Source organism: Ambystoma mexicanum, chromosome 1q (genome assembly GCF_040938575.1).
Source record: "Ambystoma mexicanum isolate Mex_15411 chromosome 1q, UKY_AmexF1_1, whole genome shotgun sequence".
Classification (NCBI taxonomy): domain Eukaryota; kingdom Metazoa; phylum Chordata; class Amphibia; order Caudata; family Ambystomatidae; genus Ambystoma; species Ambystoma mexicanum.
In genome coordinates this window covers 1056130520-1056156298 of record NC_090922.1, presented here as the reverse complement: position 1 = coordinate 1056156298, position 25779 = coordinate 1056130520, and positions in this window count along the sequence as shown.

Sequence of the window (25779 nt, the reverse complement as noted above, 5' to 3'; positions counted from 1 at the left end):
CCTTCACGTGCAATTACAAATAATTTGGAATAGTTTCCATTACCAAAAATCCTGCAACAGCTCACTTTGTATGAGAGCATAGTAATTCCAACAGTTCACCCATTTCAAGCAATCGATATGCCTTCATCCAAAAAAAGCAAATTTACCCTCCTCTGAATTGGTGAAATGAATTTGTGGCAAAGTAGTTTACTTGCCATTAGATCTAACGGAAAATGTGCACACTCTAGGAGTGGAACGTTTAATAGACCATTCTTTAATAGTCTTGGTAAATGGAGTACCAACAAAGGATAAAAATATTTGGCAACAATTAGTAGACTCACACAAAGTTACACAAGCATTGCAATATCTAAACAATAACAATGAGTACTACAAGGAAATAAATATTGATGAAAGCTTAAGGCAAACAACTGAAATAATTCAAGAGCCATCAGAAACTGGGCAATTCGAATGTCTGGATCCAGCTACAGTATCCACTCTTTTGGATCATTACACAATTCATCTATTGCATTCCAATGAAAGTATAGATGATGCACTAGAAACTTACCAAATGCGACAAACCAAAGGGTCACCAATGAGTATTTGGGAAAAAAGTATAGAAGCACGTGCTTTTCCACTGCTATTTCCTACTGGCAAAGGTTACGACGATAGACCCACTCAGATTGGGGCATCAGGATACCGCTCATTACGAATGTATTCGCAAGATCCCAGATTTAGGCAAAATGTGGAATACATATTCCACCTACTCTATGAAAGTGAATTAGCAACACTATGTTATGGTGTTGTACACATTCTTAAATCTGGAACGCACTTTCAAAATATGTCAACTACGCAGTTAATACAAAAAGTACAAGAAAAAGATGAGGTTTTACAATCAAGTATAACAAATTTGTTTGCAAACATGCGTGGTACAAAGGAATACTGGTTTAGACAGCATGGAGACGTGCGCTGCATGATCAGAAACCTTGGACCACCAACTTGGTTTGTTACGCTAAGTTGTGCAGAATATGCATGAGAAGATTTACATGAGTTCCTACGCATAGCAAACAGCAACAAAAACAACATAGATATATTAACACCTGAACTTTGCTCTCTAGATCCAGTTAATGTCTCAAGATATTTTCATCATCGTTTCATTGCAATGCTACACTTTATTTGCAATAAAACTATTCCTCCCCTTGGAGAAGTGCAACACTTCTTTTGGAGAAAAGAATATCCAGCGAGAGAAGCACCACATATTCACATGCTGCTATGGATCAAAGGTGCTCCGAAATTTGGGCACGACAGTGATAGCACTGTTTTACAGTTTAACCAAAAATATGTCACATGTGAAATCCCTTCACAACAGACACATAGTGAGCTGCATGGGCAGATTTTACAATTTCAAAGACACAAATGTGGCAAATATTGTCGCCGTAAATACAAAAACAAAGATAAATACTACACCAAATGCTGCTTTGGTTTCCCTAGACCAGTTACAGAAACAGGTGAAGTCACTTCGACATAGTGTTAAAGGTAAATCACCTAAAAACACGTATTACATAAAAAGAAGGGAAGAATCAAAACATATCAATGATTACAATGCAATCATTGCCCTATTATGGAATGCAAACATAGATGTGCAGTAGATTGCAGACAATTCAACTGCTGTTGCACAATATGTTATAGCCTACTTAACAAAAGCAGAAAAAACAGAGCTTCAAGACCTCTGGTATGGCCTAGCATCAGACAAAACATTATCACAGAAATTGTACAGCCTAGGCATACAAATGCTCTCTCATAGAGAATGTGGGGCCTATGAAGCAGCTGATAATTTAACCGGCACTGCTTTTTATGGAAAATCAGACAACATAGTATGGCTCAGTCTTGGTCCTGCAAAATCTAGAAAAAGAGTGCTAAAATCATATGAGTGAACATCTTGGGCTGTTTATTCAATGGAAGCAAGGGCATATACTTCAGGGAAACGTGCTCTAAGGTGTCTGAGGTTCCTGATAGGGTGGGCAATTGAGTGGGGAATGCTTCACGATTGTTTAATTAGTAGGCCTCAAGGTTACTAATGGAAGATAACATTAAGGACATTTCCTACACATTTCTAACCGCATACATACGCAACAACCTGCATGTGCGGGGAAAAGAGAAGGAACAAAACAGTGTTACAGCTGTAGGTGCACAAAATGTAATATGAAACTCAATTAAACTTTGGACATGGGTGTGTCGGTCGCTATTCTAGTTGCTAGTGTGCGTTGGACCATAGGATGGCCATGTTTCCCTAACTCGGGACTGTTCGTGCTGTTTTGCAGTTCATGAAAATCTTTTGCGTTGGCCCTGTTGATCGTTGATCCCTCGTTGCCAGGGTGGCCACCGCTTTGTAGGGCTTGACGCCTTACACATCTAACAAAGTCTGTCAGGAGGGAAAAATGTCCCACTGTAGTCCCTATCCATTGGAATTTTTTGTTCTTGGTTGTCTTCAGGCCTGCCCTGGGTCCTTTGTATCTGTCGAGAAATGAAAAAGAAGCGCTTGAGACCTGAGAATTGACATATTCTTTAATTTCTTGACCTAACCTCTCTGCACTACTCTTGCACTATTCAGTGTCCTAGTGGGAGGAGCCAATGGTACATTTATGCACCATCCTGTCACCACCTGGTGGCGTTCAATGGCGGTCTGACCGTAAATTGTTACACAATTCGAAATTTACCCGGAAAATGGGTAGACAACCACTATCCTGTAGCTGTATTCTTAACACATCTGGATCATCTGTACTTAATTTAGGTGAATATATTCATGACACCCTTAGATCATATATACATAATTCAGGTGGTGGTGTACAAATGGGCCTTTGAGTCTTGTATTTACTGTACTTTACTATAAGCTATTTATAGTGCGCACCCGGGGGGGCATTAGGCACTGACAAGCTAAACAGGGAAGCATCAGGGTGGTAATTCAGTCATATAGGGTGGCTGTGTTTCTAAATTAAGAGGATCATGTTACTTAGTTAAAATAATCGCAGGGTTTTAAAATCTTTTTTCTATGGCTCCTCTCTCAAATTCTCAGGGCATGTCTCGCAGTGAACTGCAGGCACTTTAAGCTGGTACCAATTATTCGCTACCTGTCCCTCCCCCTCTTTGTATTTATTTATTTACTTCCTCTTTTCTTTCAAACCCAACCGTCACAATTTACTCCCATTCTCTCTATCCCACCCCATGTCCACTTTTTAAACCCTACCTACTCTGTTAATTACTCATTTAGTCTAGTATTTTATTACTCCACTACTGTAATTACTGTTACATTTAAACAATATATTTCTCCCCCCATTATCTGTTCTCAAATTTTAATACAACCATTATTCTCCAGTTCGTGCAGCAATGATCTCTTTCCCTATGTGTGTTGGCTAATGCATTTGTGACAGTGCTGTGTTCAAAAGCGCTAGTGGCATTACTACATGCACTGTGGTATTTTGTCGCCAAATTGAGTCTGTTGGGAACATGGATCATCCACCCTTTACCCCTATTTCTCTCCTCCCGTGTTGAACCGTCAATGAAGTGTACTTCTCCCCCCTCAAGTGCACCTTCCTCCACCTTGTGTGTCAAATTTAATTGTTCTGTGTTATTCGTGTATTTATGAACCCAGTCTCCTGGCTGAAAGATGTGTGCTCGAAATGTAGCTAAATGTACTCTCTTGTGATGCGCTATCATTATGTACCCCCCTCTGTACCGTGCACCCCCACTATGCTTAAACAATCTTCCTTACTTTCAACATGTGTATGCCTGGTGTTTAACAAGTTATGGCTTTCTCTGTTAATAATGTGGTCCTATCCACATCACTCATGATGTCACAAATGTCTCTTCCCTAATTCATGGCCCACTGTCACCCAGAAAAGAAAGTTTTGTTACCTATCACCACCCCTATGCAATTGTCCTCTGCAGTATTGAGTGTGTGTGAGTGTGTGTGTCGGCGTGCGTCTCGCCCGCTCTGTCGGGAGGTGGGGCATGAGCGTGTGTGGCAGAGTGAGACAAATCAAGGTTGTCTTGGGCTGTCCTATTAAGGGTATAATGTCAATCTATGTCCTTTGAAAGGTTTGTTCCCCATCAGGAAGACCTCTCACAGTCATGTAACCGGTACCGTTGCTATTGTGTCAGTGTTCTGTATGGGTGCTTACTGCTGTGCAGTGCCCCTGGGTTGTGATGCTTGTGAGTCCTGGGGTAGTGGTGCTGTCATTTGTTGTGTCTGTGTCTTTACATGTGGTGGTGACTGTGCCTGCGTTGGTGCTTGTGGTGTCTGCTGAAAGGATCCCGTCCTTCCCCATGTATCCTCCCCACATGGGCAGTGCATATTGTGGTGGTTGTTGATACTGCTATTGTGATGCTTGTGCATGTGTGTTGAGGCTGTTTTTAACTGCCCCTCCCATTGCATACTTTAATCATTTATTTTGTGCCTGCTTGTCCTCATCTGCCTTTCTCTGCCTCTGCCATTTTTTTTTTAACCGTCTTCTCTTGCCACAATCTACAGTGCACACAGTCAATGTCTAGCGAGCTATTCTTCCTTCCGCCCTTCCATAACCCCATGCATGCTGCACCACCCCTTACTGATCCTCTATTATGTTTGGCTCTGCTGTCTCGTTCAGTCCTTCTCTCCTCCTCCAATCCCTTTCTTCCCTTTCCAGTTCCCCCTCTCAGTTGCTATTGTTACTCCTTGCACCTCCCCCGTCATCTTCCCATTAAATGTAATTCCTCTGTGCCTGTGCCTTCAAATCATCTGCTTCCATGCACTGCAGCCCTCCCTTGCTCGCTCCTGTGCTGCTAGTGGGTTGTTCTTCACCTTCCTGTTTGTTCTCTTTAGTGTATTGTGATTGTGTGTGTGTGGTGTTTAAATGTCCTTCTGCTGTTTTCAGTTCTCTCATGCAATTCCTTGCTTACCATCTGTGTCATCAAATATTACACTCCCGGAGGTGCAGAAGGGTGAGTCCCCTCTTCCCTCTGCTCGTGCTGGTTCAGCGTCTGCTGACGCCTCGCCACTTCCCTTCCCTTCGTGCACACCGTTCAACTGTAGCCAGGTGCTTTTTCCCCAGCTTCTTTCCTGTGTAAGTGCTATGCATGTGTGTCATTAGCTATTGCTGCACTCTTCTGGAAAAGCTGCCTATGGGCAGCCATGGTCTCATTTATTTACCTTCAGTACTTTTGAATCTTTGCACACTATGTTTTACTAACCTATTTTGGCATGCAAGCTGTGTGCTACACAACAGGTGAAGGGGAGTCATTTCTCTATTGTGTGATACATTTTTACCTCACCTCAGTTTGAAAATTTCGATAGTCCGCTATTCAGGGAGCAAAAGTTAGAAGATAATTGAACATATTTTCAATTTCTGTGAGCCTTCTTGGCTCAGCACCTTAGCCAGTGCACTCCACGTGCAGCCCACCTTCACCAAACCATTGCCTTCACCGGCACACCCCCACAATCTTGCGCATGTGTCTTACACATACCGCCTCTGGGTCACCTCTTCCCCAAACCACACCACCATTTCCTCACCATCAAAAATCAGTATCCTATGTATCAATCTAAAGGTGACGTCACCAAGCTAAAAAAACAATACAAATGAACATAGAAATGTGCATACACAGAACAATAACCCATTTCTTCCAACCCCACAAATATCCCAAAATAAAACCCCACAATCCCCACAGCTGTCTTCCTGTTTTAACTGGAACAAGGTAAACCACAATAAAACTCTTATAATTGGACTGCGCACACTGCGTCGCCTCACGTGTGACAAGCCCCTCACAAGGGGAGCTTAACCAGTCAATTATCTTCCGCACTTGGGAACAATCTAGCTACCTCTTGCGAGGAAACATCATCCACTCACTGAACTAAAACACTCAATTAGCAGGGAACCTCATCTACTCATTGATCTACAAAGTCAATTCATAGGACTCCACAACCCCGTACATGAAATCGCCATCCGAACCAACCAGCGCGGCACTCCTTTCTATATGTGGGGAGTCACTACCCCACCCAATATCCTCATAAACACAAGAAGGGACCACTGCCACCGCTCCAGTCCCAACTACAATTCACGTGCCGATCACCACCAATGCGCCGAATTTTACGACAATGTACAATCACCCACCACCCAATTTACAATGCCTCCCCCCAGTTTCTACCCAAACAAAATAACTTGCATTTCTGCAACATACTGATCAACAATGCATCATAATACTTGAAACATTTCCCCCCTCAAAGCCCATGTTGCTGGTTGACTTACATTTCCTATGCTGCACTGGCACTTGCTCTGCTACTGGACACCCCCTCAAGGCGCTTCACCGGACCCCTTCTTCTGCAGGGCTCTCGCCTGCCCTCAAGCGGGGTATTTCCAAGTGGCCCCCGATGCCTTTAGCCGGTTACGCGTTTTCCGGTGGTATTCAGGTGCAGGCGAGGGTCCCACAGCTTCCTTGATCCAGCTGCAGGGAGTGCAGTTCAACGCAGGGCTTGCGCAGGCAGTGCTCATTCACCCATGTTACAATGAGCAATGAGCCCCAGAGAGGGCACCAACTTGTTGGGGAGAAGCTGGACCCCCACCAGGGCTGTGGGGCCCAGCAGCCATACCCTCACCAGCTATGGGAGACCCCAACACCTCCCATATGGCCCACGGAAATGCAACAGAGACCCCAGAAGGCAGCCACATGTTCCAAACTGCATTTATTTCTGGGCAGCAAAAAAGAAAAAAAACACGCAGAGCGTCGTGCACATCGAGAGTTCAGGCGCCGTCCCCCCCGGGGCTGTCTTGCAAGCCAGCTTTGTAATCACACTGCAGGCTGACCTCACAGAATTGGATCAGCTCCCAGAAACCTATCTCCTCCTGCTATTGGCTGCTGAGTAATAGGTTACCTATGTAGCCCTTATAGAGAGCCTGATAATTGGACATTAGAGTTTTGCGTCAGTGGGTTGGTTTAGCTGTGCCACCCACCATTACCTAACTCTGAAATTGTTACTGTATGAATCTGTTCCCATAAGTTTTTAGCTGAAACAGGTTTTTTCGCCCCTGGGCTGTCGGTGTTCATTGGCTAGGGCTGAGCCATTCTTGTTACAATTATGTTTCAAATGTTGTGCGAGTCTTTGCGAAAATGTCTTTTGTCCCAGAAAGAAAAGGAAAAAAACACACTGGGCTTTGGTGCTTTGCCGTGGCTTAGTCGCATTCGTGGAGAATTAAAAAATGTTTTTCTGCAGAAAGCAATGTTATCTGATTGCGCGACCTTGGCTGCTCGTGGGTTTGCGAGGAGTATTGGTGAAGGCATCTGCAGCTAGTGTTCAGTGAGAGAAATGAAATTGGCTGTAATTTTCCTGAAACATGGCTTTACACTGTGCAATTAGACCATGTTAATTCATATAGGCATTTGCAAGCCTTTAAACAGGGATTTTTGTGTTTGTTGATATTGCTGCATTGATTGTAATGTAGCATGGAAGTTGCACTGTTGGTGAAGTGGGTGTCTTTCAGCATATTTTTCACCCATGCGTGTGCTGGGGCCTGGTTGAAATGATAAGTGCGCTCCTTGTTATTCCTGCTGTTCTTCTGTATATGCACCTGGGGTGGGGGGGCATGGGTTTGATCTCGATTTTCTTTATGAGGATATAGAAACAATTGCCAGAAATGATCCCAACAGCCAAGACATTTTAAAAAACAATTTATTGGACACATACAATCCGAACAGGAGTACCACTCTGGAAAGCATGTGTCTGTACCACATAGCTCAAAACTTTGCATACAAAAATAATGTAAAACCCGATGAAAGCAAACGTAGATATAGAGTGACCGATTTTGAAGGGAGCTTAGTGAAACTTAACAAACGAAGCTTAATTAATCATGTTAAATTGTCATTAAAAACTCCTCAACAGAAAGAACTATATTACATGTCTCTGTTACAACTTTTCAAACCATGGAGAAAAGAGGAAGACATACTAGATAATTGGAGTGCTATGAAGATGCTTTCAAAGCAAATGAAAGCACTATCACCAATGTTAACTTTACGCAGTACAAAACAATGTCAGCAACAGGAAGAAGAAATTCAGGCCCAACTAGATAAAGACTCTTCCGACAGTAGTCAACCTTCTGTATCAGGAAGTCAAGAACCATTAGGACAACCACTAATAGCAAATGAGGCTGAAGTTGTTGTGGCAGAAGTAGAAAACACCATGAATCAGTATCAAGAAGATACAGAGGACTTAACTGTACAATAAGCAAAACTTAACAACGACCAGTGCACCATTTTTGAAGAGGTAACAAAACAAATTGTGCATGGCATTCAACACGAGAATAAAGAATGTACCTGCCAAAATTACAAACTTATACTGCTGTACGTCAGTGGTGAAGCTGGATCAGGGAAAACATTCTTAATCAAAATTATCAGCAAGTTCCTTCAACAATTGACAAACAACAAACTGTCAGCTGTTGTAACAGCCCCCACAGGTTTAGCTGCCTACAAAATAGGCGGTGTGACATTACACTGATTACTACTGCTTCCAGTAGAGCATCACAATAAATTAGACTACTACAAACTTTCTGCAGAAGCTGCAATGGAATTACGTAGAGTATTGAAATAAATGAAAATGCTGCTAATAGATGAAGTGAGCATGGTCTCCAATCTAATGTTGGCTTTGATTCATCTCAGATTGCAAGAAGAACTTAAAGTAATAACGAAGAACTCTTTGCTGGGAAACACATTATCGTTTTCAGAGATCTTCTACAATTGACACCAGTAAAAGGTGAACCGATTTTTAAAACGTTAGGCCACAAACTCTGCCGGAAAACTGTTGGTAGAATAGGTAATGTTAACCTTTGGCAACATATCCAATACAGAGAATTAACTGTGAACATGCGGCAATCTGCAGATCTCACTTATGCCAACATCTTAAAAAGTATTAGAGTTGGTGTATTATTGCAAGAAGCACAAGCTGTATTGAAAAAGCAGCATATACATGCACTTTATGGCGATCATGCATGTGCAACTGATGTTATGGAACAAATAGCGCACAGAAATGTCAATTGTATGGCCTTAATGCCAACTCTAGCAAGAAAGAAATGCAAGCAATAATAGAAATTAGCGCCACAGACAAACTAGACGTACATGGTTTGACAGTACCCATGTGTGAAAAAGCCACAACAAGACTAAATAGTTTAGAAAAAACAATCTCCAACACAGCTGTGTTGGAAAAAGTATTGAAATTATCATTAAATTGTAGAGTAATGCTTAAACGTAACCTTGACGTAGAGCAAGTGCTAGTTAATGGAGCACTGGGCACAGTTGTTGGCTTTCAATCATAGCCACGTGATAGCAGCATTCAGTTTGTAAATATTCGCTTTGATAAAGTTTCAGAAGTGAAAAGGATAGGGCGCTCAATGGCTCGATTTCTTCTCTTCAAAGACATGTATGTACGTAGAGAGCAATTTCCTCTAACTCTTGCATATGCCGTTACCATTCATAAATCCCAAGGTCTTACCCTAGAGAAAGCATTGATAGATATAGGAAAGACAGTGTTTAAGGAAGGCATGAGCTATGTAACATTATCACACTTACGTACACTTGACAGTCTATTGCTAATAAACTTTGATTCAAGTAAAGTCAAAGCTGATATTCCTTGCATTCTAGAATACAACAGATTGTGTTCACTGTACACAACTCATCTGAAACAATACCCTGTTCCAGATAAAGTGAAACGTGGTAAAAGAAAAGTAAATGAAACAGAAATGCAACAGAATGAACAGTAAATTCCGCAAAAAAAAGAAAAGAAGCTAAAGTTTCATCAATTGCCGCAAACATAGAAGAACCTATTAGGTAATGTAAACCAGGCACATCGGCAAGGAAGCAACAGAAAAAACGAAAAATGCACTCAGATACAGAACTTGCTGGCCCATTCAAATTTAAAAATGAAAGTGGGGTGAGTTGCTATGCAAATGTAGCAATGAATATTCTATTTCAATTGCAATTGTTAACAATATTTACCTGCACAGCACAGACCAATTGTGCTTGCAAATGTTAGTGCTGCATAGAAATGCAACAAGCAATCCTGACAACACATACAGTGTTCACGGAGTAAGGCAACAATTGGACGACTGCTGGAATGGTGAGATTCACTATGAACTCACAAGAAGATCCACAAGAATTTCTAATGTATATACTATTAGTGTTGGAAAACAAAAGCATACCTGTAAATGAAATCTTCTGAATTTCGTACATGTGGAAACATAAATGCACTCTCTGTAAGAAAGTGATACAGGAAGAAATCCCAAATGAGCGATTTGTGTATATTTCCATACCAAATTGTGAGAGCATTCCAGTCCAGCAACTTGTACAAAATGCAAACCAAAATGCAAACCATGGCAGATTATGTAGTATTTGCAATTCAGACAATCGCTCTACCTTACTGATACAATCACATAGTGCCTACATAATAGTTATGCTTCTACGTTATAATGCAGAAGGCACCAAAAACAATTGCAAACTAATTTGATTTACACAGGGTCAATGTCAAAACCTTTACTACAGTAGGAATAATCTACCATGCAGGAGCTACAACCAATGCAGGCCACTACACTGCATACATTAAAAAGAATTCTGGATGGTTTGAATGTAATGATAGCACCATTACTCTACAGCAGAGGTTGCCAGCTAACCTAACAAATGCGTATTTTAATGTTCTTGAAGCAAAAATGTACGAAATAATGTGTACTTCAAAATTGTCAACAAAGTATGAACAAACATACGCCCACAGGTATCTAACTACCCAACAGGATGGAAGAATGACACAAATAAATGATAATCACAGATCGTTGGAAACAAATGCACAGGTAGAATATGCCTATAGGTATCTAAGTGTTGGTAAAAATCGTCAGGAAGGCAACAAAGAAAACATTAATGGGAAAGATGAAGGAAACAGGATTTAACAACGACACAAATGAATGAGCATCAAAAATCTGTAGGAACAAATGCTCAGTTAAAATACACCTACAAGTATCTAACTGTTGTTAAAATTGGGCAGGAAGGCAACAAACATAACATTGATTAGAAAAATGAATAAAACACTGAAAGGAAAAAATGAAGTACTTAGTTGCATAAGAAATGAAGGTTTGTTTTAAATCCGACAAGGATTTTTTTCCCCAGACCCAAGGATTAGAAAAGCAAACACAGAAACTGAACGCAATGCACAGTACACTGGTTTGTAAACTAAATATGAGGGTCTAAAAAAATAAGTGAACGGTCTATTATGCAATGTGGCAAATGTGGAAAAACTGCAAACATTAACACAACTTTTTCTTTCATCACAGAAGTGGAAAAAGTGATACTTCTGTCAAGTACAATAACCAATTTAAACAAAATGTTTGGATTCTGAACAAAGTAAGGAGGCATTTTCTGCACATGGGAATCAACTCGTCTAATCTATGGTAGTAAAATGCTGCAGTGCCTGTAGGCTGGCCTTTCATCTGCGGTAAGTAACCTACCACCTACACCTTACAACCAAGCTTCAAGGAGTACAGTTCCTATCCACAACCATCTCTGCATATGTAAAACATGGTCTTTGTAAATTAGCTGCTTATAAATGTACTTTGCGGACCATCGGCTGCAGCCATGAAGTGAAGAAACTAGGGCATCAACACAACGACCACAATCCACCACACCCATATTAACTTGTAACTCCACTGCTTATGACTTCAGTCTTGCGTGCATGGGCTTTAGCCATGCACCCAAGACGGCAGGGTCTCCCCACAACTACCTCGGTGATGTGTGGTAGTGGGGGTTATTCTATAGGTGTGTTATCGTTATGTACCTCTGCCCAGAGGCTTCCCTCCTAGGTGTATGTCTGTAGATCTTACATGGGATGGGTGTGCAGTGTCTTCCAACACTAGTACTTACCACTTAGGCCATGCACCCAAGACTGCACATACTCCCCACAACTTGCCAATCAAAACGCAACACTACGGGTGTGTGCATGGGTGGCACATGTGGCGGTGGTTGTGGCCAGGGCCTACAGTCTTGTAAGTAAGGCCTTCAACCTTTGGCCAACGGCCATGCATCCAAGACTCTAGGCCCTGGCCACAACCACTGTAGCATGTGCCACCCATTGCGGCATACTAATGAATATAATGATAACCATTAGAAAAAATAATGCATTCATAGCATGTTGTCAATTTCAATGTTTCCTAACACCACACGTGTCCTTATAAATCTAACAACTCCCCGTGCACTGCACTGGCTGAAATACTGGCCTTATTGGACCCCTCCTTTTCTGTGCGTACAAGGAGGCCACAGAACATACGTCATAAAGTAAGTATAAGTGTATTATTGGGTGCATGGCCTTAGGCCCGGCACCCAAGAGTGCAGGATCTCCCCACAACCACAACCACAACCACCGCATGCACTCCCCACAACTTGCCAATGAAAATGCAACACAAGGGGTGTATGCATGGGGGCGGTGGTTGTGGCCAGGGCCTAGAGTCTTGGAAGTAAGGCCTTCGACGTATAAGATGTCCATACACATTACATCATGACGACCGACCCCCAGAACAAGTGCATTAATTACCCATATGTTAAGACTGTAGCCCCTGGCCACTACCACCTTAGCATGTGCCACCCATGGCGGCGTGCTAATGAATATAAAAATAGCCAAAGGGAAAAATAATGCATTCACGGCATGTTGTCAATTTCAATGTTGCCTACCTATACCCGTGTGCTTTCACGAGTTACAAATTTCCTGTCCACTACATGGACTGAAGTGTTACAAATTTCCTGCCCACTACATGGACTGAAGTGCTATCGTTATTACCCCCCACATTTACTGTACGTACAAGGTGTCCATAGAAATTACATCATGACGACCGAAGAACAAATGCATAGATCACCCATTTCTTACTGTCTGAACCTTTCCCAATGCTCTGTGACACAGCAAAATAGGTTAATAAAAAAAGCATGTGTACGCTGGTTGTTGCTCCGCTTTCCGCGGATCCAAGATGTCGGGCGCATCCAAACCATCTGACGCAGAACACGTCTCGCAGCAGCCAATGGGCAGAGACTTCGTGTGTACGCGTTCATGACGGCAGCCCCTTAGCCAATCGGTTTCTTGTTCGTCGACAAAACAGGGAAGTGTGACCGCGGAGCAAACAAAGATATCACTAATTATTTCAAACCTACTTTTTCATAATTATAAATAAACGTACTGCACGTATGATGACAAAATTTACAAAAGCACGCTTTCTGGACCAAGCCCCTGTACCTGCCGCTGATTTCGTCAAAATCCGTCCAGCGGTTTCACCTGTAGCCGTGCGCCAAGTTTTTCCCCCATTCAGTCTATAGGAAAAAAGACAAACTTTACAAAAAAGTAGTGGCCCATATACTTTTTTTGCAAAGTTTGGTGAGGATTCGTCCAGGGGGAGCGGAGTTATAAGCCGCCCAAAAAGTGCTCTTCCTATGGAAACAGCAACTTAACCATAACTACATGGCCACTATCAAATATATATATATATATATATATATGTTCACACATGATCACGTTGATTGTGTGAGTGTGTTAGGCACTGTGAGGCCAAGGTGACAGGGGTGGTATCTTTTTACTGGACATCTACCATAGATTTCCAGTAAAAAAATAACATGCCCCCCCTGTGGGGTGGGGGGAGCTCAGGGACTGTGGTGGGAGCAGGGTGGGGGGAGCCATGGAAAAGTGGTGATAGCCGGGTGGGGAGAGCCCAGGGACTTTCATGGGAGCAGGGTGGAGAGAGCCCAGGGTCTGTGGGGGGGTGGGGAGAGTGGGATGAGGGAGCCCAGACACTGTGATGGCGGGGGAGAACAGGGATTATACAGTAAGTAGGGTGCGGTGATGGTGCATGATTGTTCATAGCAATTTGGACTTGTCCATTTGGCATTTTTGTGGGGCCCGCCTCGCCCATATTTTGTTCAGGGGGGCCAGGCCAAAAAAGTTTGAAGACCACTGCTCTATACAGTATTAGTTGGATGGGCCAAGTTTGTATTATTAAGCAACACACACACTGAACCATCACGCATAGATTGGGGCCTGGTCAGGGGCAGACAGATAGCATTTTAAGAAGAATTTACAAGACACAGGGCCTCATTACGAGTCCGGCGGTAGCTGTGCCAGAAAAACCAGCAGGTTGCCACCGGACTGGTAATTCCATTCCGTCTCTGTGATTGCCGGTATCACCAGGGAATTACAACCTCGGTGACCCTGTAATTCTGGAGGTGGAATTCTGTAAAGCCCCATTTCAATGGAGTCCCATAGGACTCGATGGGGACCATGAAAACACTGGTTCCGTCTATGACGGAGGCAGTGTTTCCATGTCCTCCTGCAGGCGGGTGGTGTTGTTTCCGCCAGGTCAGACCTGGCGGGAATGACAACTCCCGCCTGCAGGACTCGGAATCAGCCAGTCCGGAAACAACGGTGGAGACGGATTTACTGCCACCGTTGTTGCTGAACCTGCTGATTTGTAATGATGCCCATAGTGTTATATACCACTTTTCATGCTGAATTGGCCAAGCCCCGTGAAGTAAAGGAGGCGAGGCGCAGCGAGTTGAGTAGCAGGAGCTTTAATGCGAGGCCCCGGAGGACGGACCAACAATAACTGAAACTTAAAGAATGTTTAACTTTCACTAACATGGATGCGTTCACGGGGTTCCATGAACACGTCATAATGTAATACATAACATCTCCCTTCCTGGGAGAAACAGGAAAGAAAGGGAGGAGGAGAGGGGGGGGCAGAGGAACAGAAGGGGGTTAAGTAAATAGTGATGAATTAGTAATAAATGTAGTCGTTGCTGAAGTTCCGGATGATTCTTCTGTTTTTCCTCGAGAGTCTCCCACTGGAGGTTTCGTCGATGTCTCGAGGAGTTTCATTGCTTCCGGTTTGGCTGTGATGGAGTGTTCCTCCTAAGGTGGAGTTTTTCTCTGATGTGGTACTGTGTGTAAGGTTCTCAGATGTATTGGGTCTGAGTTCAGATGTACTGGGTCTGTAAATGTCTGTTGTTATCTTTACTAGATCATCTCTCGACCACTTCTTTCCATCCTCTAGTGTAGCAGATTTGCCTTGGCAACGAATGACTCTTTGCGGAGATCTAAAAATGGTTTCTCCCTTAAGTGTCTTTTTTTGGCTCTCTGACACAGACCCAATCACCTTCTCTAATTTGCATTTCTTTCACAGCATTTCTAGAGTTATAATATGTTTTATACTTTGTCTGTTTCTTATGTATTCTTTTCCGAATTTGTTCCATGTCTAGTTTGGCTTCTCCGCTGCCCATGAAATTCCACACTGGCCTTAAACGGTTGGTTGCCGCTCTACCTCGCATCATGGTGAACGGCTCGATGTTGGTAGTGGTATGTGGTGTTGTTCTGTACGCACATAGGGCTTCTTTGAGTGTTTCTCTCCATGGAAGGTTATTAGCAGTGGTTAATTGGATTATGCTTTTTATTAGCCTGTTCATTCTTTCCACTAGTCCGTTGGATATAGGGTGGTACAAGGACGTGGTCACATGTTTGATAGATCTGTTTTTAAGAAATTCTTGGAATTCGGAGGATATAAACTGAGATCCGTTATCCGAAACTATTTCCTTGGGATCTCCTTCTCTGTTGAAGAATTCCGTGAGGAACTCTGTGACCTTCCTGGTGGTAACATTTGTTTCAGCAATTCCCCATTCAGACCACTTTGAAGTGTAGTCTACCAGTACCATTATATATATTTTTACGGCTTCAATGTTTTCGAAGGGACCCATGATGTCTATAGCGATTTTTGACCACACATCTTTGGGTGGCTCTACGGGTTGAAGGGGAGTCTTCCTTAGGATTTTAGATCTGACACTCATGGCGCAGGCGGGACCGTTTTTAACTACTTCTTCTGCTTCTTTCCACATATTGGGTCAGACTTCTACCTAAATGACCTTCATGGGCTAGTTCAAGCAGTTTTTTCCTGAGTGGTATAGGTGGAATCAGCCTGTCACCCCTAAAGACATGTTTCTCATCCATGGTTATCTCATCCTTGATAGGTAAGAATTCCGCCAGGGCTTGATTATGTCCAATCCAATCATTGAGTATGGCTTTCCTGATTTCTCGTTGCTCTACATCAGAGTTGGTGATGTTCATCCAATCATCTTTGGGAATGGCAGGATTGACAATGGCTATGATGTCCTCATCGGAGTGCTTGATCTCTTCTTCTTGGTTGGTAGACAACCTGGAGAGGCAATCGGCCACTTGATTCGAGGGACCTGGGGTGTAGCATATTTGGAGATTGTACTGTAAGATATCGAGAAACCAACGCCTAATCCTAGGCGAGATGAGGCGAGGTGTCTTGGACTGAAGAATGTTCACTAGTGGTTTGTGATCCATTTTGAGTATTATAGGTATGCCCCATATCAAGTTCCTGAAGTGTTGTAGAACCCACTTCACTCCCAGAGCTTCTCTCTCAATGGTGGATTAATTTAGTTCAGCACCTCTCAGTACCCTCGAGGCGAAGGCGATGGTTACGGTGCTCCCATTCTGTTGTTGTTCAAGAACGCCGCCTAGGCCAATCTTGCTGGCGTCTATGGAAATGATGGTTTTAGCATTGCAGTCAAACATCGCTAGGGCAGGAGCTTGATTGATGTTGGTCTTAACTTCTTCAAACTCATTCTTGCACTTTGTGGTCCAAGTAAACTTGGTGTTTTTTTCATGAGGTTTCTCATGTGTTTCGTTTTGTTGGCATAGTTGTTTATGAATTTGGAGTAGTATTCGGTCATGCCGAGGAAACTCCTGAGCTGGTTCTTGTTCCCGGGTTCAGCAATATTTAATATGGCATCCATGAGCTTTTTCTTGGGACTGATTCCCCTGGCATCGATAGAATGGCCAAGATAGGCTACTTGGTTGCACTTTATGTTGCACTTTTCCAATTTGAGAGTAAGTCCACTTTTCTGGATTACTTGGAGGACACCCATAAGTTTGGCATCGTGTTCATCTTCAGTACTGGCTGATATGAGGATATCGTCTTGGAAGCAATGTACCCCATCAAGACCCCCAAATAAGTGTGACATTAGCCTCTGAAATACTGCCGCCGCCGAGGTGAGGCCAAAGGGCATCCTCTTGAACATGAACGCCCCCAAAGGCGTGACGAATGAGGTGAGGTTCTTAGAAGATTCTTCCAATGCGATCTGGTGGTATACTGACGAGAGGTCGAGGGTACTAAAGTACTTGGCCGGTTTCGTGGTCGATAAAAGCTCAGATATGTTAGGAAGAGGGTGTCTATCCACCCATATGTTCTTGTTTAAGTCTCTCAAGTCAACACACATTCTTATGGAGTTGTCGGGTTTTCCTACCAGGACAATAGTGGCGAGCCACTCAGAGCTTTCAATGGGCTGAATGATTTTCTCTTCACAAAGGCGAGAGAGTTCCTTTCTCAGAGCCTCCTTGGTACCAAAAGGAATTCCTCTGACACGATGAGCTGCAGGAATGGCGCCCTTCTTCAATACTATCCTATGTTCAAAACCTTGAAGGAGTCCCACCTTATTAGTGAAGACTTTGGGAATTTTTTTTGCCAGGGTAGACTTTATGTCAGTGGGTTCCAAGTTGGCAGCATCGGCGAGCACACTCAATACAGGAATCACTTCTCCAGGGTGGATCTTAATTTGCAAGGCGGCTTGTTCTTCCCAGCCTACAACTGAAGAGCCATTCTTGGTGACGAAAAGCTTGCAATATGTCTCTCTTTCATGAAATTTGAGTCTCACCGATGTATATCCAATTATTTCAATGGGAGTTTTCCCATAGCTTGTAGCTCTCACTGGAGTGTGTCATAGGTCTTGGCTTTTCTTGGATAGCATCCCAAAGAATGTTTGGACATCCACCATCGTATAAGGGGAGCCTGTGTCCACCATTACTCGCAAGGGCGTCTCATCTATGTGCATGTCAACCCAAGGACCACTGGGCTCTTGTGGAGAGGTGATGGTCAGTATTTGTATTGACGGGGAGGCCTGGTCAATGAGTAACCTGTCGTTGTGATTGGATTCGTATTCTATGGATCTCACAGACCCGATCTGTTGAAGGGCCTCCTGGAGTGCTTGTTGGGTCTATTAGGTCTTCCCTGCACATTTCTGCAGACTTTCCCAAAGTGTCCGAAATGGCCACATTTGTAGCACTCGGCATTGTTGGCGGGACAAGTCTTGTCAGCATCTTTGTGTCTAAACCATCCACACCTTTGGCAGTGAGCCGAATCTCTGTTGTCGTTAGCTGAATTCCTCCCTCTTCCGGTGTTAAATCTCGAGCCTTGAGAAGGGGGGCTCTTCTCACTAGGGCTAGCAGATTGTCGGTTGACGAATGAGGTGAGGTTCTTGAAAAATGAGTACCAACAAAAGTTGGGTGATATTGTATGTATATTTGTTTTATAAAAAGTGATTACGCGTAAGTTCTATATAATAACGCTTCATTATCATTTGGCCTTGGACGTCTGCTTGCATTCACAGTAATTTGGTAATATGGGCCTATACACACTGATTTTAATGATACATATGGTAATCCATTCTTGTATGAAGTGTATATCACATTACAGCAGGGGTCTTCAAACTGGGGGACTGGGGTCGCGGCTGCATCCCATGGGGCGCGGGGGTGAGGGGCGAGAGCCCAGCATGAAATGTAAAAAAAAGCATATATATATATTTTTGGAGGAAATGGGCAGGGGTGGCTCACATAGTCGGACTGTACCATAAAACTGCCTCAGGCACCAATGATAAAGTGGCCCACAGTTGCAAATGGATAGTCATTCCTTTAGTCACAGACTTTTTGAGTAGTACCCAATGGGGTGTTTTAGTTAAAATGTAAGCACATTGTGATTTTTAAAGAATATTTATTCAGTAACAATGGTCAAAACTACTAACTGCATAGCAAAGTAACTCATCAAACAGGCCCATATTGGCCAAAAGAAGTGGCCCATTTTAACTGGCCTACACTAGCATTTTGCATTTTTGGTACAGGCATCGCCTTATTGCCCTATAGGCCAGTATGAGCCTGGTGGATCATCCATAATGGGCAAGGTGGCATCCACCCAGTGGCCCGCTAACCCATTATGGAGGAGCCGAGGAGCCAGCCCAGGGAAACACTGAGCACTCGCTCAGCTGCTTTTTCCACCTATGGGAGTGCTCCTGGGCTGGCTGAACTGTGAAAGGGAAACGCTGTTTCCCTTTGACAGTTCAGTTCCCGATCCGCACATCTGCACTGAGCCATGCAAAGTTGCGGGCATTTTGCTTCACCAGCCTTGCATAGCTCATTGGAAATGCTGGCTGGGGCACTTCATGCCTGTATGTGCGAGGGGGAGCTCCTGCGCCTCCTCACACATACAGACAGAGCAACCTGTAGCAGGGTATTTCAGCACCCACATGCAGGCCCATACGAAAGGTACGTTTATGCTCATTTATTTTTTTATTTAAATATGTGTATGGATGCGTGTGTGCTTGTGTTATGAGTGAGTGTATGGTGATGGTTGCTCGCATGAATGATAGAGTGATGGCTGTGTGAATGTGTGAGTGTTTGTGTGTGTTTGTTTTGGTCCATTGAGCTGATTTTGTTGAGTGGGGGTAAAGGGGGTAAAGAGGGTTGTATAACAAAGGCATTTTAAACATGTCTTTGTTGCACAATCCCCCTACCCACTTGCCAAAATCAGCTCTCCTTCTGAGGAACTGTGGATTGCAGGGGACATGGATATTATTTTTTTTTACTGGATATCTATCATAGGTGTCCAGTCAAAGCAGCATCTGGGGCACCAGGGGCCACATCGGCTTAGTCCTTAGCTGGTGGGGCAAAGACTGTGGCAGGAGGCCGGTGGTAGCAGGATGACAGACGAGTGCACAGTTCTGGGGTGGGCACAACCACACCTGGGAGCACCAGGTGCCACACTGGCCTTGTTCATAGATGGGTGAGGCCTATCATTGTAGGGTACTGGTGGCCAGATGACAAACTGCTCCTTTCACTTCTCCTTCCACCTAGGGGTTGTTGGCAGGGAGACACAGGTGACAGGCTGTCTGGGCCACATGGTCTATTTCACTCCCCCAGGCAGGAGTCTCTGTGGCATGGGAGGGCGCACAAGCACTCATAAGAGCTGAAACCCCTATTTGCTCCTTCTTCCTCCTCTTGGCTCTACAGTGGAGACCGCACATTTGGCACACTGGCATGGGGCCTGCCCGTGTATGGTGAACATGGGCAGCCCCGCACTTCCATCACTGTGTCTGCCATTGTGCCGGCACTGCCGATGCAGCCATGTCCTTTCCTTGTCATCCCCCATCTTTGGTTGCCACACTGGACATCACAGCTGCTGGGCCAAGGATCACACTCAGGCCCCTCTTCTGCAAGGCTCTGACTGAGAACATGCCTATTTCAGCCACCAGCGGTCCGGAATGTTAGGAGTGCCACCTGCATCTTCTTTTCCTTAACCCCTTCTCTGGGGTATCTGGTGGGCCTTGGGGTAATGTCTTTATGCCCCTTACTGGACGAGTGCAGCGTCTCTCCATGGTGAAAAAATGGAGGAAGTGCTGCGGGGGTTTATGTTCTCCTTACTCCTCCCCCCTCCTAATTTGATAGGGGGGCGGGTAAATCCAGCTCCTCTGTGTGGCAAGCACTCAAACACGAGCCTTTATCCCTCACTCGAGTCGCAGTTGTGCTCATCAGTGCACCTTTGTAATGCCGCCACAGGCCCGGGTGTCGATGGGCCACGCCCCACATTTCAGGGCTGTCGCTTGCTGTAATGACCCTTTGTTCATTATTTTATTTTTTCACCGGCAGGCCCGGGTCTTGGTGGGGCACGACCCTCCTCCCCGGGACTACTGCAGAGTTTGACACCTATTTTCTTTTTTTTCTTTCTGTTTTTTTTTAGTGCTCTGGTCGGAGTCATTTTTTTCTGTGGGCGGGCACGTTCTGCAGAGCAGGTGCGGGCCAGTTGGCCTCAGCACCCCACAGCACCCAGCTCTCACTACTGTGGCCCGCGTTCACAGTCACGTCCCTTCATGTCGGGGCCGCCTCAGGTCCACAGCTGTTCTTTGTTCTGCCGCCACCTCTGCCGCACATGCGGCTGACGCCGCCTTCATCCTCTTTGGCACCATGTGGCCCGTGCAAACAAAATCCGGAGCCCTGGGCCACCCAGAGCACCAGTGGCTGACACTGCTTCTCCCTCCTTCTTCCCGGGCAGCGCCGCCCTCTCACAGGCGGGCATCAGGCGGCCCATGCTATTACCATGCACGGGTCCTGGGCCACCCACCTCCTCATTGTTGTGGGCACCAGGCAGCTTGTCCTGGACCACCCTCGTCGCCATTGTTGGCAGCCCGCTCCCGGATCACCAGAGCGGGCCACCGCATATGTCGGGAGCCCCCAACACGGACCATGGAGCTGCGTTCACGCAGCAGGCACACAGCAGGGAGCACCCTGAACACCCTGGATCACTGGAGAGGGACACCTGGGCTGGGGGCACCCAGCTCACCACAGCCCCGCCTCTGGGGGCACCCAGGCCGGGGTTGCACCAATTGCCGTGATCACATGGTTCAGCCATCCAGTTGGGTCGGTGCTGCCCAGCAGGGGCACTGTCCTGATTCCGGGCCACGTGGACAGTCACTCAGCATGCTGTGAGGCACCAGCATGATGTAAGCATGGTGTATGGAATCATACACAGAAGTCAGTTCTTGGTCGACTGGCGAGCTGGAAAAGGCTTGCCGCTTTTTATTTTACACAAGTCCTGGGAGCTACCATGCTGCTAGGAGGGGTGACATACAACACTATGCATGAACAGCGCGCTTTTCATCTACTTCCGCATTGTGGTGAGGGAAGAGCAGTACCATTGTCGATCTTTAAGCCTTTTGGGTATGGAAAAAAATGTATTAAATCAACCAGAAGTCACTAAATGAGACAAGTCCCGTATCAGGGCAAAGGGCGTGTTCGTGTGCTGGTCAATGTTTGAAATGTGAATTCCAAGTATAGTATGTCATGGTGATATCTTGGACATGTAAAAAGAGACATTTTAAATCGCTTAAGTTGCTACTACTCACATTCATTGTTGCTTGCTCGGTTTCACAAATACTCTGAGCTGTGGCATTGCTCTTCAGATAAACACCGTTCTGCATACTGAGCTCTGCCTCCTGTACCATGCACGTTGTGAGGCAGCGCACCATTTAAATGCATCCCCTCTAGGCGGCCACTGCTTTGCGGATTCCTCGTGATTGAGTTCCAGATCATTAACTGCCAGGACCGTGGCGATATTGCTAAGGCCTCAAAAGCGCTAAGGCGGCCTAGAGTCCAGGTCAAAAGTCCCAACAGCAACACAAAGGCAATTATACTGCAAGGGAAATGTTGTCCACTGATCAGCTTGCAATCAATTACCATGAAGAGAAGATAACCCTACCCTCCACTCGAGCTCTTCGATATTAATAGTGTCATCAAGTAATTACTGCAGGCTTGGGCAGGTGCATGGAAGGACAGCCTGCGTAGTGCAGCGCATCTAAGATTAATGAGTTCTGTCAATTGGCCCAGCGGACATCTGAGTCTCTTTCTTCCTCACGTAGTTGCTAGTTTTACAGAAGCCTCGGGGCTTTCTCCACTGGAAAATCTGCCTCCAATGCAAAGACTTGCAAAAAGCATACATGGAAAACGCTTTATTTGAAAGTGAGAATGTTCCGAACAGCATCCCCCCCATGAATATATTAACACAGCAAGTGGCTGGTAATGATGGTATTATTTTATCCGTGCTTTATTTTTAGTTGCGGTAATTAGTGGCATGTTGGAATCTAGCACCATGAAAGCGGATATAAAGCCAATGACCTAGAATCTAACGCAGGCGAGTGTTTTTCACGCCTAACAGCGCTTATACCATTTACAACTTTTGTATGCCATGTGCCAATTTCTTGTACAAGAACACACGGTATGCCAGTTTAGTGCTAACAATGTTATGTTATGCAAAAGGTACTTATATAGCGCACCGTCACCACCGGAATTGGTCCCCGGGCTGTGAAAACCGGTGTACCAAAAGCCAATAGTTTGGGCTTTTATGTTCTGTTATGCACTTGTATGTTATTGGGTTTTGTAAAGGGCAACTGCTGGCAATTTCTTGGTCTTTTGGAACTTTGAATAGTCAGCATGTTCCCTGTGTTCCATGCCAGCCCCAGGTCTCCCAGCACCCTGTGCGCGATTTTTAGGTTAAGTCCCCAACCGTTCTGGTCCACGTGCGTTCAGTTGGCCCAGAATAAAATGCCATGCCACAATAAAAAAAAATTAAAAAAGCAAAGTTGGGTACATTAAAAGTCATGCCACAATAAGAAATGGCTGGACAGGCTGCACCAAAATGCCAGCCTAGCCCAGTAATAACACATACCATGCTTCCTTTATCATAGATGCCCAGAATAAAAAATGATGAAACAGTGAGAAAGGGATAGACTGGCTGCTCCAAAATGCCAGTGCAGCCCAGTAATCACATATATCATGCTTGCTTTATCGTAGATGCCCAGAATTAAAAGTCATGTCACAGTAAGAAAGGGTAGGCAGGCTTCCCCAAAATACCAGTCTAGCTCAGCAATAACATTAGAGTACAATACAGTAACTAGACTTGCATTTTGGGGCAACCAGTTTAGCCCTTTTATTTTACTGGGGCACAAGGTTTAATTCTGGGCATCTATGATAAAGCAAGTATGGCACCATGCTTGCTTTATCATAGATGCCCAAAATTAAAAGTCATGCCACAGTAGCCACATCCATACATAACATTCATTTGCTCATGTATTCAAACCATTCACTCGTGCATCTACACCATACTACTCTCGCTCATTCACAGTCACACACACACATTACATTGTACTACATAACAAGCATCCATGCATGTATGCATGCATACATACATCACAAACATGCACCACAAATTCACATATGTGCACGCACACACACACACAAAAAGATATTTTTTTTGTTCATACCTGCTCCTTTGTTCCGACTAAATCCGTCTTCGTCTGGAAGGCCTCCAACGCTCCAACCTCCGCTATGCAGACAGGATACCAGAAAGCTGGTTTCCTGTCATGCACAGTGAGACCAGACAGGAAGTAATTTTCTAGCTCTGTTGTGGCGCTGGAGCCCCGCGCTGCACCTAGACATTACTGTGAAGTTTGACTTTTTGAAGTCAGGTTGCACCCAACTTCAAAGTAACATTATAGATGTAGCACAGTGCTCAGAGTGCTGCACTACATTACAATGTTAATTTGAAGTTGGGTGCACACCGACTTCAAAAAGCATGTGTAGTTACGGCTTAAGGGGCAATGCAGTGTGCCGATGCACCTTTCATTTTGTGCACAACTGTGCTGGCGCACCACTCAATCATGCTTTAAGTCGGCCTTGCCTGTGTTGCCACCATATGCCTAGTCACTAGCACCATTTGATAAGCATTGGAATTACATGTTTTCATTTACTTATTTACTTATCTAGTTATAAGGAGTTGTACCATGGTACATGCAGAGATGTAGACCCTATAGAATGTCAAGAAAAATTGAGGTAGGAAGGAATTGACTCATGGGTGAGGTGAAAAACAAGGAGAAATGATACGGAACACAACTGTTAAGACGGTCTGGGAAGTCCCAAATTACACAGAGCTTCTTGAGCCAGATCAAATCAGACTTAATAACACAAATAAACAAAGTGCAAGGCAAAACCCATCTTTATTATCCTTAAAATAAAGCAGAGATAGCAAACAAGCATAGCATTATTGGTGTTTTCAACATGCTTATCAAAAATAACAGTTTAGATCTTCAACATTTGTCATAACTGACATTATACTATAATCTTAGTAATCAAACCGTTTCGGATTGGGTAATGCTTGTCTGATGGCTCCACCTGAAACCACCTCTAAATTGGTAAAGGTTAAAAGACATCATCTCTACAATAAGTAATTGGCTGGCATCTTACTTCATGGGCGGCCTAACATTAGAGATTCTGATTGGTTGTCTTCCTACTAGTCAACCTTCAACAACTGACAGGTCGTCTGTTAGAGAGAATTCTCCAGAATGGCTAATTTCCCTTACCTACTGAGTCCCACAGCAGCTTTGCTGGATTTCTAGTATAAATGTTTTTCACCTGGTAAGAGTGTGAGCCTTTTTTCCCACTCTTACATGTGTTTTGCTGTGTGTGTTTAACATTTTCTTGTGTTCATAGACTGTGGAGCCTCACCTACTCCATAGGCATCATCTTTTTACTGTGTGTTACACAGCACCTTCAGTGCAGTGACACAGGGTTTTCTTTTTCAGACTTCCCAACTCCAACTCGATTTTCTGAGACTGACTACTGTCTCACAGAACATGTAAAGTTGCCATTGACTTTATTAGTCTCTTTTAAAACTCACAGACCCAGTACACACTATCTTACATGGAGCTCTGGAAGGGGTTTATACTATCCCTTGCTGTCTGTTTCTCTTGGAACATTATTTTGTTCCCTTTTCATTAAGACTTGGCTGGTGGCAGTGGTAACTACCCTATCTTTCCTACTGCGGTTATCTTAAATAGCCATGGTATTGTTTTAGGCTATCTTTGTAGCCTCGAACTTAAACCCGCTGGACCATATACATTGTTTTACAGTTCCGGCTGGGTTTATTCACCATTTCTTTTTGTAAAAGTCTTTCTTGTGTTTTACTCTGTGCCAAACCAGGTTTGGTTCCTTTGTTCGACGTCCTTTTGCCCTACTTAGGTGCCTGTATGTCTGAGGGGGACAGAATGTGAGGGAGGGGTTTAGGGCTCCCTGCAGAGGGCCTTCTTGGAGACCCATGTCAC